This window comes from Prionailurus viverrinus, chromosome A1, assembly GCF_022837055.1.
Source record: "Prionailurus viverrinus isolate Anna chromosome A1, UM_Priviv_1.0, whole genome shotgun sequence".
Taxonomy (NCBI): Eukaryota; Metazoa; Chordata; class Mammalia; order Carnivora; family Felidae; genus Prionailurus; species Prionailurus viverrinus.
This window is the reverse complement of record NC_062561.1, coordinates 110,400,879-110,409,349: the sequence shown is the minus strand read 5'-3', so window position 1 is coordinate 110,409,349 and position 8,471 is coordinate 110,400,879. Positions and strand designations below refer to the sequence as shown.

The following is an 8,471-nucleotide window of genomic DNA, read 5'->3' as shown; positions in this document are numbered from 1 at the left end:
AACAAGTAAGAGGCAGGAGATTATAAAGTGTTCTTCCAATGGTGAACCAGAGGTAGTGTCTCTGAACAGTTACCAAACTGCGTTCCATGAGACCCTTTGAAAATCCTGTCTGGTCTATAACTATTATTTTACTCTCAATTAAATTATAGTTTGCCCTGACTGGCAGAGTGTTAAGAGATGAAGGAAAGCGTTGAAAATGATATCCTGAAGAACAGTATTACTGGCAGAAAATGTTTGGATGACGAACAGAAAGGGCCGGAGAGGCTTCATGGAAGAAGTTCAAGCGTGGTTCCAAGCATCCTCCTGCAGTAAGACCCTGGAGACTTCCTTTCTCCGCCGACCTGTTGAGGGCCGCTGGACTCCGGGCATCAACATCAGCACCGGGAAGTCGGTCGAAGGGGCTTCGGGTTCGCCAGACCCTCGCCAGGGGCGCACGACCTGACCCCCCGCCCCTCACCTGAGTCCCAGAACCGGTAGACCCGGCTCGGCCCGTCCCCGGTAGCGGCTACGTGCACAGAAGGGTGTGCGCGTCGCGGATCTGCAGGCCGGGTCCTGCCCGGCGGCCCTGCCCTGTGCGGCCGCGGGGCCTAGGAGGTCGGGTCTAAGCCCCCGGGGCCGGTGCTCCGCCCGTCCGGGGTCGTTCGACCCCCACAGCCGCGCACGTCACGGCCCCCGTGTCGCCTCCGGTCACCGCAGGCCCAGCAGGGCCCCGCTTTTCTGGCGGGGCGGGGCGCGGCGTCGCCACGTGACGCCTTGCCCCCGCCCGGCCCTGATCACATGGGTGGCACGGCCGCTGCGTCAGTCACAGTCCTGGCTGCGGGAGTCCAGCCGCCGTCGCCGCCGCCGCCAGCGGACGGGGCGGGGATCCCGGTGCCAGGTCTTCGTCGGCCCGCCCCTGCCGCCTCAGTCGGCCGTCCCGGGCTGGGCCCGACCGTCATGGAGCGGGGCGGGACCTCCGCCTGTTCCGTGTGAGGCGCGTCGCCGCCGCCCCCGCCTGCGCCTTTCCAGACCTGCCGAACCCCCGCCGCCGCCCGGAGCCCCTCGTCCTTGGCAGTCTGTCGCCGCCCCCGGGCGGGCTCGAATGCGCGTCCGGTGAAGGTGCAGGCCCGGCGCCGCCGCTGCCGCAGCTGGGAGATGGTTTGGGCCTAGCGGAGCAGGGATTGGAGGTGAGAGGGGCCGACTGACTGACGGAGGGCCGGGCCGGGCCGGGCCTGGCCGCGGGGTGCGGGGTGGGGGTGGGGGTGGGGGAGACGGTGAACTGGGTCCGCCTTTGGGGGCTCGGGAGACCCTCCAGGCCGGGGCTGCTCGATCCGGCTTCGCCCTTCTTCTTTCCGTTTCACCCCCACCCCCGGCCTGGAAAAAAAAAAAAAAACAACATAAGGCTAACCATCCTAACAAAAATTTCCAGAAATCCATCTTTTCACCGTTTCTCCTTTCCGCTTTCGTTTCTTAATCCATTCCAGCCCTCAGAAAATTTAGCGACAGATTCGTGATTTTTTAATATCCTCTTCAGTTTCAAGTTATTTGTAGAGAAAATAGGCCTAGATTTCTGGCTATCATTACCCAACTAGTTCTCGCTTTCCTTCTCGCGATCCTGCGCACGTCTCTCCCCCTCTCTCTCGCTCTCTTTCTCCCTCTCCCTCTCCCTCTCTCTCTCTCTCTCTCGCTCTCTCCCCCCCCCACCTCTGCAAAAAAAAAAAAAAAAGGGAAAAAAATTTTCCACCTTCGGCTCTCGAAGGGGATTGACTAAAAATGGGAAGGTGGGGGTGTAATACTTGAATAGCCGCCCCCCCCCCCCCCCCCCCGCCCCTAACTTCTCAGTCGGTCTGTTACCTAGTTATCCCGATAGCTCGGGTTTGGATATTGATGTTTAGGCCTTTCCTCCAGCTGCCTGTGCCCGGGGTTAATCTCGTAATTGACGTCAGTGCTTTGTTCCTTCCACTTTGCTGTTCCTTCCACTCTTTGAGGGTGGATCTTGGAGTATAGGAGTTTGAGGACTATCTTTACTGCTTTTTCTCTTACAGTGGTTATCATTTATAGGAAGTTGAAAGTACAAATCTGAAATGCTCGTGCGTGGAGTTGCACTAAGACGAAGAGTTCCATTTAGGGTTCTTCTCGTAGTCAGTTGCCATTCAGAGTGGCTTTACAGAAATTTTAAACTAAGGCCAGTCTCTTTTTCAGTGACCGGTATGTCTTGAGGGAACCTAAGCAATAAGTGCCTGTGAATAAGATGTTTGCAAATGTGACATTTAAGATACGTGTTGATTTTTAGGACTCATGTGTTTAAAAAGCTCAAAGCTTTGTTTCCATATTGATTCTGCAAAGCTTTGTGAAGTGCTTTTGTCATTTCACTGTACTTTGATTTATCAAAATTGAAATATTTATGTGAATTTTCTTAATTTGACATTTGATAAGAGCCTTTGTGGCCTGCGAATCTGCCTGGATCTTCTTTGGTCATATGTGCATAAAGACGTGTTGGCAAGTGGCCACTTGTCTTTTAACAAAGCTGGCTTCTTTAAAATTTTCTGGTTATTTTCCTCATTCATCACTGCATTTTTCAGTCTCTAAACATTAAAAAAAAAATCCTCCAGAAGTATTTTTAATGATCTTTTAGAGTCAATTTACCTGGGAGCAGTGATTTTTCTTTTTTTTTAAATATCAGCAGTTTCATTCAGTTTGTGGTGGCTTGTATGCTGATGACTTTAGGTTTTGTTAGCCCTGCAGGAACAGTAAGCAAATTCTACTTTAAATATAAGTTTGCATCAGGTGTGGACAAGATAGGAGGTCTGTGAATGACCCAACCTTTACTGTATGGTTTACACACACACACACACACACACACACACACACACACTCTCAAAGAGCTTAGCTGTATTAATTGGAAAGCACTCCACAGTTTTGGGGTGTAGAGATGATTGTACAGTGCTTTGGTAAAGCTCTGTAATTAAGAATTCCTAAAGATAGAATATTTTCATTCAGATTACTTTCTCTTTGTCATATGACATACATTCTCTGTGCTCTTGAATTGTATGCCTTTTGTAATAGCTGATATATTCTCCTTTTGTATTGTAATTTTCTGATAGGTCTCTTGTAGTGTGTTTAGAACAAGAGCTATGTTTATATCTCTCCAGTATCATCAGTATTTTACACAGTTGTTAGATTGAATGTGAATGTGATATCCAATCTAAGTTTTCACAAAGGGATAATCTAAAGCAAACTGTATGAGCAAGTGATCAATATTTGAAGGGGAGAAAGTAACTATCAGCTACAGAAGATGACAGAAGGTGAAGGCTTCTAAAAGTTATGTATCTTACCTTTTTTGAAGAGCTAAGGTAAATGTCATGGTTTATGTGTACCTGAGAGGAACAAAGAAAACAGGTATTTCTTCTTTTGTGGCCATCTACTGGTTTAGAATGGAGTCCAAAATGTATGAGGCCTTTTCTTTGTAGTATTTTTCATAAAATCAAAGAAGTACTCTTACAGGTATTAAAGGCACACGTGGACAGTAACCCAGAAGTACAGTACATATTGTAAAAGTTGATGACTTAGGTTTTATTTTTTACTTTAGCTCTATTCTCCAGGTATTTTATTACAAAAACTTTTTTTAGGTCAACTGTACTCAAATTAAAAAAAATTCTTTTTAACTTTCCTATGTCATGTAAAGGTTTCCCAGCTTTTGAACTCCCAGCCCTCATTATATTTTACCCATTTCCTTTTTCATTTCCTCTGATAAGTTGGAATGATTATACTTGATTTCTGGGAGGGTGTGTGTAAGTGTGAAACGAGGTGTAGTCAGTGATTAAAGCTAACCAGACCTGTTACTTTGGTGCTTTTTCCTTTGGTTCAAGCAGGTACCACTACTTGTAACTTTTTATACTGAGTATCTTGGTTGCTTGAAGTGATAACTCTAGTAAATGGAAGAGGACATGATAAACATGACCGTTATGGAGTTTTGGCTGATCATCTGCATTCCTGTCTGTCTTGATGTTCATTTTCACTAGCATCACATCCTGAGAATTTTAATGGTATTGGCACACAGAAAATATTAGAACCAGTGAATTCATTTCCAAAATATTACAAAAACATTTTAATATTGAGACTACTTATTAATCCTGTTTTTTTTAATGTTTATTTTTGAGACAGAAAGAGAGAGTGAGAGTGCAGGGGAGGGGCAGAGAGAGAGGGAGACAAAAAATCTGAAGCAGGCTGCAGGCTCTGGGCGATCAGCACAGAGCCCGATGCAGGGCTCAAACCTATGAACCTTGAGATTGTGACCTGAGCTGAAGTTGGACGCCTAACCAACTGAGCCACCCAGACACCCCTTAATTCTCTCTCTCTTTTTTTTAAAGCTTATTTATTTTGAGAGAGAGGACTAGAGAGAGAGTGTGTGATGCAAGCACGCACACAAGCAGGAGAGGGGCAAAGAAAGAATCCCAAGCAGGCTCAGCCCTCCCAGAGCAGAGCCCAATGCAGGGAACCATCCCATGAACCTGGAGATCATGACCTGAGCTGAAATCAGGAGTTGGGTGCCTAATCAACTGCGCCACCCAGCCTAATTCTGTTTTTGAACAAAGAAATTTTATTTAAAATCATCTTTCAAATGGCTAAAATACAAAACTCAAGAAGCAACAAGTATTGGTGAAAATGTGGAGAAAAAGGAATCCTTATGCACTGTTGGTGGAATTTCAAACTGGTGCAGCCACCGTGGAAGACTGTTTACTTAAAAAATTGAAAATAGAACTACCCTGCAATCCAGTAATCACACCACTGGGTATTTACCCCAAAACTTTGAAAACACTAATTTTGAGGGATACATGCACCCCTGTGTTTATTGCAGCATTATTTGCAATAGCCAACTATGGAAGCACCTCAAGTGTCCATCAATAGATAAATGGATAAAGAAGATTGGTATATAGATACAATGGAGTACTATTCAGCCATAAAAAAGAATGAAATCTTGCCATTTGCAACAGTATGGATGGATCTAGAGAATATGATGCTAAGTGAAATAAGCCAGAGAAAGACAGATAGCATATGATTTCACGCCTATGTGGAATTTAAGAAACAAAACAAACGAAGGAAAGAAAAAAGAGACAAACCAAAAAATAGACTCAACTACAGAGAACAAACAGATAGTTACCAGAAGGGAGGTGGGTGGCAGGAATGGGTGAAAAAGGTGAAGGACCTTAGGAATGCACTTGAAAAAAAAATTTTTTTTTAAATATAATTCCAGGGGCGCCTGGGTGGCGCAGTCGGTTAAGCGTCCGACTTCAGCCAGGTCACGATCTCGCGGTCCCTGAGTTCGAGCCCCGCGTCGGGCTCTGGGCTGATGGCTCAGCCTGGAGCCTGCTTCCGATTCTGTGTCTCCCTCTCTCTCTGCCCCTCCCCCGTTCATGCTCTGTCTCTCTCTGTCCCAAAAATAAGTAAAAAACGTTGAAAAAAATTTTTTTTAATATAATTCCAGTATAGTTGACACAGTGCAATTGTCTTGATGAGCTCTAAGTAACGTATGGAACTGTTGGATCACTATATTGTACACCTGAAACTAATATAGCAGTGTATGTTAATGACACTGAAATTTAAAAAAAAGTAGATATAGTCAAAAAATTTAAAAAAAATGAAATTTATCTGCTTCATCATGTATATATTTTATTAAAAAATCTGTAACCTGAGGAATGTTCTGAGGGAAGGTAATTTTACCTCTTTTGTGGTGCCAAATGAACCATGGTGGTGGCTTTTACGAGGGTAGACAAAGCTTATTATTGGGTACCGTTTTAAACTATTTTTATAATTTCCTAGGATAGGTAAAAGAACCTTGGGCATTGTTTTTCCAGAGTTGTAGGTGTGTGGCAGGGGAAATCAGGGATTGACATGAATACATTGCTCTGGAAAGCCAGTATGGTTTGACTACCCAGATATTGCCATGATCTACCTTGGGACTGTGCTACTCGAGGCTACTTTAGGACTGAATGGGTCTCACATGATTTTGTTAAGTTAGAGCTGGCTAGTGAGTTACAGTTTTTCACTTTGACTTTTTCTTTTCTTGTCATTATGGTAGCGACAGTTTTATGGAGAGGTGAGTATAGGCCAGTGCTTTGCATTGACAGGACTTCCCACCTCTTTGCAATTGTTTCCATTTCTTCCATCTGAAATAACACTTTTCCTCTCTTGTTCCCTACCCTGTTAAAATTTCACTGTCTGTTAAGGCACAGTGCAAGTACCATTGCCTTCCTAAAGTTTTCCATGATTCCTCTGGATACTCCAACTGGGACCTACCTTTTTTGAATCCCTGCATCACTTTGTATCTTCCTTACTTGTTATGTTAACTAGGGGACTGTACCCTGCTGAGTGACATCTGGCACCATGTATCAGGGAAGACATTCTGGTAAAATAAGGACTGTGTAATACTATTTCCTTATATATCTCTAAAAAATAAGGATTAAAACAATAATCCAACTTTTCAGTAAAGAAGTTAATACTAATTTCTTAGTGTCATCGTGTATTTAGTCAGTCTTCAGATTTCTCTGATTTTTTGCACTTACTCATTACTATACAATTGGTTTGATAAAGAAGCCATGTTTTTTGCCCTGTGAGATTTCTCACAGTCTAAATAGTGCTGGATGCATCCCTGTGGTATTATATAGTATGTTCCTCAGTCCCTTGTTTTTTCTGTATATAGTAGTTACGTTTAGAAGCTTGATCCAATTGAAGCTTGACTTTTTATTTCATTTTTTTAATGTTTATCTATTTTGAAAGAGGGTGAGCCAGGAAGAGGGCAGATGCCTAACCAAGGCCACCCAGGCAGCCCTTGAATTTTTATTTTTACTTTGTGTTTTTAAAATTTATTTTGAGAGATAGAGAGCGAATGTGTGAGGGGCAAAGAGAGAGGGAGAAAGAGAATCCCAAGCAGGCTCTGCCCTGTCAGTGGGGCGGGGCTTGAACCCATGAATGGCAAGGTCATGACCTGAGCCTACATCAAGAGTTGGATGCTTAACTGAGTCACCCAGGTGCCCCTGAATTTTTATTTTTATTTATTTATTTATTTTTTAAAGTTTATTTTCAGAGAGAGAGAGAGAGAGAGAGAGAGAACAAGTTGAGGAGGGGCAGAGAGGGAGGGAGAGAGAACATCCCAAGCAGACTCCACACTATCAGTTCAGAGCCTGATGCAGGGCTCTTTCCCATGAACCATGAGATCATGACCTGAGTGGAAATCAAGAGTGGGAGGCTCAACCAACTGAGCCAACCAGGCACCCTCTGAATTTTTACTTTTAAATAAACTGTGTTCAAAATGGGGTTTGAACTCACGACCCCAAGATCAAGAGTTGCATGCTCTACTAACTGAATCAGTCAGGCACCCCAAGGCTTGAATTTTTTTTTAAATGGCAAGATTACTTCATGGGTAGTGTTGTGTACTTCCTCTGCAGTCTTTTTTTTTTTTTTTTTTTTAATGTTTATTATTTTGAGAGAGAGACAAAGTGCAACCTGGGGAGGGGCAGAGAGAGGGAGACGCAGAATCTGAAGCAGGCTCCAGGCTCTGAGTTGTCAGTACAGAGCTCCACACAGGGCTTGAACTCAGGAGCTGTGAGATCATGACTTGAGCCTAAGTCAGATCCTTAGCAGACTGAGCCACCCAAGTGCCCTGTTTTGTTTTGTTTAATGTTTTTATTTTTGAGACAGTGTGGAGAGCTCAAGCTGGGGAGGAGCAGAGAGAGGGGTACAGAGGATCTGGAGGGAAGCAGGCTCTGTGCTGACAGCAGAGAGCCCAGTATGGGACTTGAATTCACAAATAGTGAAATCATGACCTGAGCTGAAGTCCCACGTGCTACTAACTGAGCCACCCAGGTGCCCCTCCTCTGCACTCTTAAACTTTATGCCTGTCTTCTCATCCTGTTCCTGAAATTGCTCTTGCCAAGGCCGCCTGTGACTTCTTTATTGCCAAATTATATAGTTACTGCTTATTCCTTTATCTCTTTGTCTCCTTACTTTTGTTAACCATTTTCTACTTGATACTGTTTTCTTCCTGGACTCTTACGACTTTGTCCCTTTCTTCCTACCAGTTGCGTTCTTGCAGACTTAGTTCTCTGCTAATGCTTTGATATTGAAAGTTCTTGATTTTAGCCTTGGCCTTTGTTTTTTTTTTTTTTTAATTTTTTTTTAATGTTTATTTATTTTTGACAGAGAGAGAGAGAGAGAGACAGAGCATGAGCGGGGGAGGGGCAGAGAGCAAGGGAGACACAGAATCCGAAGCAGGCTCCAGGCTTCCACCTGTCAGCACAGAGCTGGACATGGGGCTCGAACTCACAGACCGCAAAATCATGACCTGAGCCGAAGTCAGACGCTCAACCGACTGAGCCATCCAGGCACTCCCTAGCCTTGGGCTTTTGTTTTCACTCTTCTGGATGATCTCATCCATTTGTATAGCTTCAGCTACCATCTCTTAAGTGTTTTGTGGGAACCAGAACTCTTATTCA

General features: G+C 44.4%; 1 protein-coding gene across 2 annotated transcripts in view; it reads left to right on the top strand.

The window, feature by feature from the left end:
• The first annotated feature begins 258 nt into the window (after positions 1–258).
• The window catches only part of AFF4 (ALF transcription elongation factor 4), a 96,687-nt gene continuing 88,474 nt past the window's right edge, over positions 259–8,471 (top strand). For both annotated transcript variants that reach the window (XM_047834457.1, XM_047834536.1), the window contains exon 1: positions 259–1,166. The gene's annotated coding sequence lies outside the window, so the exon portion shown is untranslated. The remainder of the gene's footprint in view (positions 1,167–8,471) is intronic.